At 34.3% G+C, this 11,429-nt stretch overlaps 1 long non-coding RNA gene across 1 annotated transcript; it reads right to left on the reverse strand.

Annotated features, from left to right (window-relative positions):
• Nucleotides 1-3,179: 3,179 nt before the first annotated feature.
• LOC134848398 (uncharacterized) lies at nucleotides 3,180-8,210 on the reverse strand. The gene is made up of 2 exons (XR_010162931.1): nucleotides 7,881-8,210; nucleotides 3,180-3,737 (listed from the first exon to the last, which is right to left on the reverse strand). It is a non-coding gene; the product is annotated as an uncharacterized LOC134848398 (long non-coding RNA).
• Nucleotides 8,211-11,429: the final 3,219 nt, after the last annotated feature.

Below are 11,429 nucleotides of genomic sequence, written 5' to 3' on the forward strand. Positions count from 1 at the left end.
GTTCTAGAAAATTGAGGTTTTTGAACCACATCCAGTTTGAATAACCTTTTAAAAAAATTATCATTTTTTATTTAATTTTCTCATTTCAAACAACAAAAAATCAGTTGAACAATCCAATAAGTTTTGCGCCAAAACAGTTTAAGCTGATTGAAGTTTTTAAGCGAACAAAAACTATAAAAAGCAAACTAAGTCAGGACTGGTAAAATCACAAATTACAAGAATAAATCAACAATTCTTATAACAACATCTCTCGATAAGGCAACTAAAATTACAAAAAAAATAAGCGTGAGAAACGTAGTAAGTTCGGTCATTCAATTCTTTGAAAAAAGCATAGGTTTCTTAGAAAATCAAGGTCCAGCAGGGACTCGAACCCATGACCACAAGAGTCAAATTTCTCTAGACCAAGTGTGAAAAACCAAAAGGGAAGGAGCCGAAAAAAATTTCAAAGATCAACAAAAAAGTTTTTACCAACTTTTTGTATGTAGTACTCTATGTGGAACTTTTCTTCAATTATTCTCAGTTCGAATTATTTTAAAAATCGTTTTTAGTACTTCTTAGTTTATAAAATCTGTGAAGGTTGAAATTGAAGTCGGCAGAATTGCCTAAAGTTTTTTTGACCTTGGTGGTAAATATACACTGAAACCCGCAATTATGGATATTTACTTTTTTTATTTAATGAGATTTGTATTGAACTGCTCATAGCTAATCAAACATTGAACTGTAAAATAAAGACAACAAAATTTTAAAATGAAATTTTTTTTTAATGAGGAGATGATATCTAAGAGAAGGAGTAAAACCTAATAATATACAGTTCAAAAAATTCAATAGTGAAAGTAACTGAACACTAACAAACTACTACAATGAAATGCCCTAAAATAAAGAGCAACGGGACATAGAAGTTGAAATATATAGTTTTCAATCTATGAAAGCAGGAAACTATTTTCACAATTGCGCTGTTTTTTCAACAACTACTAGCACTTCATGATTGAAACTTTGCAAAACAAAGATGGAACTGTTTTTCAGACTATAGTCGGATAAAAAACCGTAAAAAGATGTTTTAAGGCGTAATTTGGTTAATTAAATAGAAGGTGTCAGAGAGGTGGTCTAAGAGAAATAAAGACTGGTAAAATCACAAATTACAAGAATAAATCAACAATTCTTATAACAACATCTCTCGATAAGGCAACTAAAATTACAAAAAAAAATAAGCGTGAGAAACGTAGTAAGTTCGGTCATTCAATTCTTTGAAAAAAGCATAGGTTTCTTAGAAAATCAAGGTCCAGCAGGGACTCGAACCCATGACCACAAGAGTCAAATTTCTCTAGACCAAGTGTGAAAAACCAAAAGGGAAGGAGCCGAAAAAATTTTCAAAGATCAACAAAAAAGTTTTTACCAACTTTTTGTATGTAGTACTCTATGTGGAACTTTTCTTCAATTATTCTCAGTTCGAATTATTTTAAAAATCGTTTTTAGTACTTCTTAGTTTATAAAATCTGTGAAGTTTGAAATTGAAGTCGGTAGAATTGCCTAAAGTTTTTTTGACCTTGGTGGTAAATATACACTGAAACCCGCAATTATGGATATTTACTTTTTTTATTTAATGAGATTTGTATTGAACTGCTCATAGCTAATCAAACATTGAACTGTAAAATAAAGACAACAAAATTTTAAAATGAAATTTTTTTTTTAATGAGGAGATGATATCTAAGAGAAGGAGTAAAAGTGTGGTAAAAAAAGTCAACGTAAACAGCAAAAGCACTTTGAAACTTTCGAATTTAAAGGGTTCGTTGGAAAACTAAGAATCTATGCTATGCCCTCGTAAAATTTTTCTTATAAAAAAATACAAAAACAGCTCAGCTACAGAATAACATTTCACTCAGACTTTGGCTTTTTTAAAAACAAACTGCTGAATTTTGTAGTCTGCTTTTTTTCTGAGAGTTTAACAAAATTTCAATTTCTTTTTATGAGAAAAAAATATATCAAGGCTTTTGTAAGATCTTTAGCTTTCCAATCAACACTTTGAAGCTGAAAGTTTCAAACTGCTTCTGCTGTTAAAGTGGACTTTTTGGTACTAAAAACACCTCTCGGACGCTTTCAGGTTAAATTACCAAAGAACGCCTTGAAAACATATTTTTCCCAGTATAGTCTGAAACAGAGTTTCATCTTTGTTATATCGAAATTTCAACCATGAATCATAGGTAGTTGTTGAGAAAACGGCACGAACGTGAAAAAAATTTCGTTCATTTCATTGCTTGAAAACTAAAAAATACAGCTTCTATGTTCCGTGACTGTAGTAAGGATAGCCGGTTGCTGTGCAAGTAGAGCAGAAATCATCGATCTCGCTGATTCAAGAAAACAAGTCCGAAAAAGTTAAAAACTCGAAACAAAAATGGCCAATAATTTTTTTCTATGGTACTTGTTTTTTTTAGAAAAGACGATTAAATTAGTGTATACAGTATAAAGTATGAGTGATATCAATAGCTAAAATAAGGTCAAAATTAATATGGAATCAAAATGAGAGGTCGTTTTTTATCGTCTATCATTCGTAAATTTCGTCATCTCTAGTCTGAAAAACGGAAAAACTCAAACAAGTTTAAAATAATCTTTGAAATCCGAGCCACAGCCAAAAGTGCTTCAAGCAAACTTGTCACCCTAAGACCTTTTTGAGGCAGTCAAAATTAAGATAAAAACATACCTACGCCATAGTACCATGTCTTTACTTCATGAATTGGTCGGAACAATTATTTAATAAACTATTGCAGGATGTCAGCTCAAGAAATTTGAAATTGGCCAGCAACTGTGTATTTGGAGAACCAAAGCGCGTTCAATATCAAACTCGTATTTGTTTTCTCACTTTCTTAATCTGAGCCCAAGACACTTTCTTTGAACTAAGTGAAAAAAATTCAAATTTGGCGCTTTCTACGTGAACCAGAGTTTTTAAAAACACTAGGATTTCAGAAGAACAGTGACTGCTCTATTCTACAAAAGAATATTTGAAATAGTTTTTGACTTCGCATATCTAGAACATGTTAGCGAAATCGCTTTACCTGTCTAGTGCTAAAGGCACAAAAATCCAGCAATTACAAAACTATAAATGAAAGTGTACTACAAACTCTTAAAGAAACTGAATTGAATAAAAAACATTGCACTGGGTCTTTAGCAATGAATCAAAACTGAAATTAATGGTATAATTTTTGTATTTTTTGAAACTAAAAACGAGTGTTAGCAAAATTATAAAATGAAATTATTCAAATTGTTACAGCCTTTCTTCATTCTCTAAAGGCTCGTGGGGTAATATATTCGCCCTAATAAGCCATTTTGGAACAAAAATAGAACATGCCATGATGTTGTAATGATTGCAATAATGCTGTAAATCAGGCTGGTGAAATAAAATCCTAAACTTTCGTTCAGAAATCCTCCAAAAACGGTGGCTCCCAAAATGCGCCCCGAAGACATCATGATGATAAAACTAAACGATGCATCCGTTCGCACCTGGTCGATGCTTGTAGCTCCACGTTTAAGAGCTATCTTTTGAATAATCAGGTGGAAAGGGTTTATAATTCCAGCAAGTGACATTCCACTCACTGCTAGTGAAATCATCGCCCAACCCGTAGTTTCCAGTTCAGGTACAAAATATGGCAAGAACATAGCGAATGTCGTAATCGGTATCAAGACTTCCGAGAATATGTTAAGGAAAATTCCATATCCTTGGTCCACTATAATTCCGCCAACAGCACCTGTAAAAGGAAAGAACAAAGCGAGTACAAACCTCGTCAAAACTATAAAACCCAGGGGCTGATTTAGGGGGGAGGGGCGGGATGGGGCGGACGCTTTTTTTGATCCTCTCACCTAGCAAAGGGTCTCACTTTGGTATTATTTTATGACACCCATTTTAAGCCGACCGGCCCTAAAATTTTTTAAAGGCGCCTTTGGCGCCAATATATACTAATTTTGAAAGGGAGCGCGAAAACATGGGGGTCTTTATAATGTTCTGGGAGTGCTCGAAAAATCAATTTTGTCGGCCTAAAAAATCCACCTCCCCCTTCGAGATAATCCTAGATATATCATACTCAATGCACTCTGAAAAAGAAGGTTTTTTGTAGCCTATGGGTAACCCACTGTAATCCGTTTTTGCGCTTCTGTAATCCAATTACTTAATTGAAAAAATGCGTGTCTGTACAAAACAGTCCCATACAAAACAGTCCAATACAAAACAGTCCGAAAAAACATAGCAAAGTACAAAAAAACAGTCCCATACAAAACAGTCCCAAAAATAGTCCAAAAAATAGTCCAAAAAACAGTCCCATTGATCGAAGTGATAATTGTTCTAGAAGCTGATAAGTAAATTTATCTCGTATTAAACACATTTTGATTCCAAATAATCCGGATAACAATAGGTAGTATAGTAGAGAAATTAGAACAACCTAGATAACAGCAGCGGCCACTCATTAGAAGCAATAATATTCGAAACATTAAAGTTAACGCAATTTAAGAAAATGGACTCTTTTTTTAATCCAAGCAAAAAGAAACAGGTTGTTCAATCTGTTTCATTTGCAAACACTTGACAACACTCAAAAGAAACGAAATTCACTATCTATCGATGGAAATCATACTTACAAACAAAAATTCTGAGTTACTGATTTTTGAAGGGTATGCTTATATTAAACACAGAACATTGGCAGACAACTCCCTTTCCTGGCGCTGCGCACAAAGTAGTTGCAATGGCCGTGTGCGTACAAAGGAGGACTCCGTTGAGATAGTTAAAGATCACTGCCACTTCCCCGATCCAGCTGACATCGAAAAACGCAAGTTCAGAAAAACACTTAAAGATCGAGCAGCAGTATCCGATGTAACACCGCGGCAGACTATTTTCGCAGCCCAACGTGATGTGAACAGAGAAACAGCTGTTCATCTACCTAGTTATTCTGCTAATCAGCAAGCTGTAAATAGAGTTCGACGCGAAAAAAGACCAAAGATGGCAGAGCCAACATCGCTGACTGGCTTTGAACTACCACTGGCTCTACAGAAAACCCACGATGGAGAGCAGTTCCTTCTTCACGATTCTGGTACCCAAGATGAAAATTGGGTTATTGTGTTCGCCACGTTACCTGGATTAGACTTACTATCTTTATCGGATGATTGGTTCTGTGATGGAACGTTTTCGACTGCTCCCAATGTTTTCTATCAGATTTATACTATACACGCTTCTGTTGAAGGATGCCTTATCCCTATTGTTTACGCTCTGCTACCCGACAAAAAGGAATCAACTTATTGTCGCCTTCTCAGTATTCTAAAAGTTGATTCCCCAAAACGCGTCACAATTGATTTTGAAGTAGCTGTGCGAAACTCAATAATAGCTACCCATCAGAGTGCACAAATTCAGTTTTGTTTTTTCCATATGAGTCAAAGTGTCTGGCGACATGTTCAGTCGTCAGGCAATACTCACAATTACAACAGTGACCTTATTTTTTGCGAACTTATTCGAATGCTTCTCGCAACAGCATTCCTGCCCGTTGAGGACGTCCCACAGCTTTCGAGCTTCTGCAAGGTATGGCATCTGAAGAAAGTCAACCAATTTTTAATTATTTCGAGGAGACATATATTGGTAGACTGACTTCTCAAGGACGACAGAAGCCCAGATTTGATATGGAGCAAGGGAGTTGCCATCATAGAGTAAAAAACGACCTTCCCCGCACCAACAACGCTGTAGAAGGTTGGAACAGCAATTTCGTGAAACTGGTCAATAGTAAGCATCCATCATTCCCAAAATTGATCGAGAAGTTCCAGGACGAGCAAAAAAATGCGGAAATACTGTTGGAAAAAATGTGCGCAGGACAAAAATTAGCCAGACCAAAAAAAGTTAAATACCAAAAACTCGACAAAAACTTGATCACTATGATTAAGTCATATCAACCCAACGATATCATTGGGTTTTTGAAAGGATGTAGTTATAATATTAAATTATAATCAGAGTTTTCTTTTCTTTTTAATTTTCACATTTATTCCACATTGCCAAGCAATAAAATTTTTCCAAGTTAATTAGTTTTCTTGATTTTTCAAAATTGAGCTAGAGTCGATTTGAACCCGGCAAAATAATGAATACATACAAGGTGTTGATTTTTCTTTTCCCTCCGCCCAACCCTCTAAGGATGAACCCATTGTTGTACCCTAGCTATACCCGTTATCCTATTTACCCGTTTTTCAACTTTTTTCGGAAAATTGAAAATATTTTGTCCCGCCGGAGAATCGAGCCTTTGATCTCTAGAGTTTGAGACTAACGCTTTAACCACTATACCATGAGTTCTTTGAATTTCATCCAAAATTTTGTTCCAACTTTGGCTGTTTGATCTTTTATTGCCCCTGTTTGAGTTTTCAAAGCGTAGATTAGTTCTGTCGGTGCCAAAAGATCAAGGTCAAGAAATTCAATTGGTTTTGGACTGTTTTGTATGGGACTGTTTTTTAGAACCTTTTTTTGATGTTTCGGACTGTTTTGTATGGGACGGTTTTGTATGGGACTGTTTTGTATATGCACCAAAAAATGAAGTGTGTCAAAACGAAGCGTTTCAAACATGAAAAATTGAAATATTTCAAAAAATTAAAGGTTTCAAACATGAACAAACAGAGCGGGTTGATATGATGTAGGACCTAGTACAGCATGTTCTGATCACAGTGATTTGAGAAGAGAAGAAAATGAAAGAAAAATAAACAAACTCGAAAAAAATATCTATATACTTTTTGTGAGCTCTTGTAATTTTTTAAACAGAGGGCGGCTAAATTGGGCAACAATTTTCAGAATTAAATTGATTATAGCTAAAATAACGTAAAATGTTCAGTCGATTTAAATTGTGTCTCATCGGAAATGAATTCAGTCTTATCACATTGCGGGAAATTTGTTCCAAAAATCGGAAAAATTCAGTTCAGTTCTTGTCGAAACAGAAGTTCTTTTTTGAACATTTTGAAGCTTTGCCTAGGAGATAAACTTAAAACCGAATCGAAACTTCTGCCAGAAACTATGCTTTTTTATTGAAGAAAATCCTAGATCCGAACTGATTACGCCCATTGGTTATTGATAGAAACTGCATCTTCAAAATTTTTAGGATAAACTCGCACAATTTAATATTTGAGTTGGTTTTCACACGTATCCACTGGAGTGAACTTTTTCGACTAACCTTGTTGCATTGGGAACATGGAGAACAAGGACACATAAAAATATATTCTACTTGTTGCCCAACAAAAAAAAAACATCAAAATGATCTTTCAAAGCTCAAATTTTCTTGGAGATAAAAAAAAGTTCGATCTGATTCTCAATTTGTATCAAGACAGACTTAACTTCAACTCATTTTTAAGATAACGAAAACAAGTAGAGTTTTAAAAAACTGTTTTGGAACGAACTATAACAATTACTTCTATTGCGCCATAGAACGAATAATTGACCTGCTGAATCTATATGATTTTATTTGTCATGATTAAGGTGAAATAGTTGAAACATACAATTATTTCCTGGGAGTAATTCATGGAACCAAAAGATGAGAGGAAGCCGCACTTCATTTTTTATTTCAAATCAATTTAAATCACCAATTGAGGCATAATCTGATAGCATTATTTTGTTGACAAAAAGTTGAATTTTTTGAAGGTTGCCTTGAGCGTCAATAAAGGGGAAACACCACGTGCCATTGTTACTCCGTTTTGATCTTAAGTTTCCAAAACATAAACACGAACTTTCAAAAACCCTCTTCCTTCCTAAAAATGTGAAATGTCGCTTTAATGAAACAATACGCTTAAAATTGCACTTTTATCTCTCTAAGTGTTTAACACTTACATTACTCTTAACCGTTTAATATGAAACTGATCGCCTTCAAAAATGAATATGTTTGCAATACCTGTAAATCCTGTCGCAATCGGTGTTGCTATGAACACAAAACCCATGTGGTCTAATTGAATTCCGATTGCATCGTGAAAATGTAGCGAGAAAGCAGCATCCCGAAAGCCCGATATAAAAAAAAACAACAATCGAGGGTATAATAGCACTCACTGCAGGAAAAGATCCCAGGAACTTCAAGTAGTCGCCGCAATTACTAGATTGTTTTCTGTTTTTGCTGGAGTTCGATGCGGCTGGGAAAATAAAAACGGCAAAAAATGAAAAAATAGCCTCCATTCCACCGGCAAACAAAAAAGCTGCATAGTACCCTCCAAAAACTATCGATTTAAATTGTGTCTCATCGGAAATGAATTCAGTCTTATCACATTGCGGTAAATTTGTTCCAAAAATCGGAAAAATTAAGTTCAGTTCTTGTCGAAACAGAAGTTCTTTTTTGAACATTTTGAAGCTTTGCCTAGGAGATAAACTTAAAACCGAATCGAAACTTCTGCCAGAAACTATGCTTTTTTATTGAAGAAAATCCTAGATCCCAACTGATTACGCCCATTGGTTATTGATAGAAACTGCATCTTAAAAATTTTTAGGATAAACTCGCACAATTTAATATTTGAGTTGGTTTTCACACGTATCCACTGGAGTGAACTTTTTCGACTAACCTTGTTGCATTGGGAACATGGAGAACAAGGACACATAAAAATATATCCTACTTGTTGCCCAACGAAAAAAAAAACATCAAAATGATCTTTCAAAGCTCAAATTTTCTTGGAGATAAATAAAGGTTCGATCTGATTCTCAATTTGTATCAAGACAGACTTAACTTCAACTCATTTTTAAGATAACGAAAACAACTTGAGTTTTAAAAAACTGTTTTGGAACGAACCATTACAATTACTTCTATTGCGCCATAGAACGGATAATTGACCTGCTGAATCTATATGATTTTATTTGACATGATTAAGGTGAAATAGTTGAAAATATTTCCTGGGAGTAATTCATGGAACCAAAAGATACGTGAGAGGAAGCCACGCCTCATTTTTTATTTCAAATCAATTTAAATCACCAATTGAGGCATAACCTGATAGCATTATTTTGTTAACAAAAAGTTGAATTTTTTGAAGGTTGCCTTGAGCGTCAATAAAGGGGAAACACCACGTGCCACTGTTACTCCGTTTTGATCTAAAGTTTCCAAAACATAAACACGAAATTTCAAAAACTCTCTTCCTTCCTAAAAATGTAAAATGTTGCTTGAGTGAAACAATACGCTTAAAATTGTACTTTTATCTTTTTAAGTGTTTAACACTTATATTACTCTTAACCGTTTAATATGAAACTGATGGCCTTCAAAAATGAATATATTTGCAATACCTGTAACTCCTGTCGCAATCGGTGTTGCTATGAACACAAAACCCATGTGGTCTAATTGAATTCCGATTGCATCGTGAAAATGTAGCGAGAAAGCAGCATCCCGAAAGCCCGATATAAAAAAAACTACAATCGAGGGTATAATAGCACTCACTGCAGGAAAAGATCCCAGGAACTTCAAGTAGTCGCCGCAATTACTAGATTGTTTTCTGTTTTTGCTGGAGTTCGATGCGGCTGGGAAAATAAAAACGGCAAAAAATGAAAAAATAGCCTCCATTCCACCGGCAAACAAAAAAGCTGCATGGTACCCTCCAAAAACTATCGATTTAAGTTGTGTCTCATCGGAAATGAATTCAGTCTTATCACATTGCGGTAAATTTGTTCCAAAAATCGGAAAAATTAAGTTCAGTTCTTGTCGAAACAGAAGTTCTTTTTTGAACATTTTGAAGCTTTGCCTAGGAGATAAACTTAAAACCGAATCGAAACTTCTGCCAGAAACTATGCTTTTTTATTGAAGAAAATCCTAGATCCGAACTGATTACGCCCATTGGTTATTGATAGAAACTGCATCTTAAAAATTTTTAGGATAAACTCGCACAATTTAATATTTGAGTTGGTTTTCACACGTATCCACTGGAGTGAACTTTTTCGACTAACCTTGTTGCATTGGGAACATGGAGAACAAGGACACATAAAAATATATCCTACTTGTTGCCTAACGAAAAAAAAACATCAAAATGATCTTTCAAAGCTCAAATTTTCTTGGAGATAAATAAAGGTTCGATCTGATTCTCAATTTGTATCAAGACAGACTTAACTTCAACTCATTTTTAAGATAACGAAAACAACTTGAGTTTTAAAAAACTGTTTTGGAACGAACCATTACAATTATTTCTATTGCGCCATAGAACGGATAATTGACCTGCTGAATCTATATGATTTTATTTGACATGATTAAGGTGAAATAGTTGAAAATATTTCCTGGGAGTAATTCATGGAACCAAAAGATACTTTAGTACTTCTTACTTTATAAAATCTGTGAAGTTTGAAATTGAAGTCGGTAGAATTGCCTAAAGTTTTTTTGACCTTGGTGGTAAATATACACTGAAACCCGCAATTATGGATATTTACTTTTTTTATTTAATGAGATTTGTATTGAACTGCTCATAGCTAATCAAACATTGAACTGTAAAATAAAGACAACAAAATTTTAAAATGAAATTTTTTTTAATGAGGAGATGATATCTAAGAGAAGGAGTAAAACCTAATAATATACAGTTCAAAAAATTCAATAGTGAAAGTAACTGAACACTAACAAACTACTGCAATGAAATGCCCTAAAATAAAGAGCAACGGGACATAGAAGTTGAAATATATAGTTTTCAATCTATGAAAGCAGGAAACTATTTTCACAATTGCGCTGTTTTTTCAACAACTACTAGCACTTCATGATTGAAACTTTGCAAAACAAAGATGGAACTGTTTTTCAGACTATAGTCGGATAAAAAACCGTAAAAAGATGTTTTAAGGCGTAATTTGGTTAATTAAATAGAAGGTGTCAGAGAGGTGGTCTAAGAGCAAAAAAAGTCAACGTAAACAGCAAAAGCACTTTGAAACTTTCGAATTTAAAGGGTTCGTTGGAAAACTAAGAATCTATGCTATGCCCTCGTAAAATTTTTCTCATAAAAATATACAAAAACAGCTCAGCTACAGAATAACATTTCACTCAGACTTTGGCTTTTTTAAAAACAAACTGCTGAATTTTGTAGTCTGCTTTTTTTCTGAGAGTTTAACAAAATTTCAATTTCTTTTTACGAGAAAAAAATATATCAAGGCCTTTGTAAGATCTTTAGCTTTCCAATCAACACTTTGAAGCTGAAAGTTTCAAACTGCTTCTGCTGTTAAAGTGGACTTTTTGGTACTAAAAACACCTCTCGGACGCTTTCAGGTTAAATTACCAAAGAACGCCTTGAAAACATATTTTTCCCAGTATAGTCTGAAACAGAGTTTCATCTTTGTTATATCGAAATTTCAACCATGAATCATAGGTAGTTGTTGAGAAAACGGCACGAACGTGAAAAAAATTTCGTTCATTTCATTGCTTGAAGACTACAAAATACAGCTTATATGTTCCGTGACTGTAGTAAGGATAGCCGGTTGCTGTGCAAGTAGAGCAGAAATCATCGAT

Source organism: Symsagittifera roscoffensis, chromosome 6 (genome assembly GCF_963678635.1).
Source record: "Symsagittifera roscoffensis chromosome 6, txSymRosc1.1, whole genome shotgun sequence".
Classification (NCBI taxonomy): Eukaryota; Metazoa; Xenacoelomorpha; order Acoela; family Convolutidae; genus Symsagittifera; species Symsagittifera roscoffensis.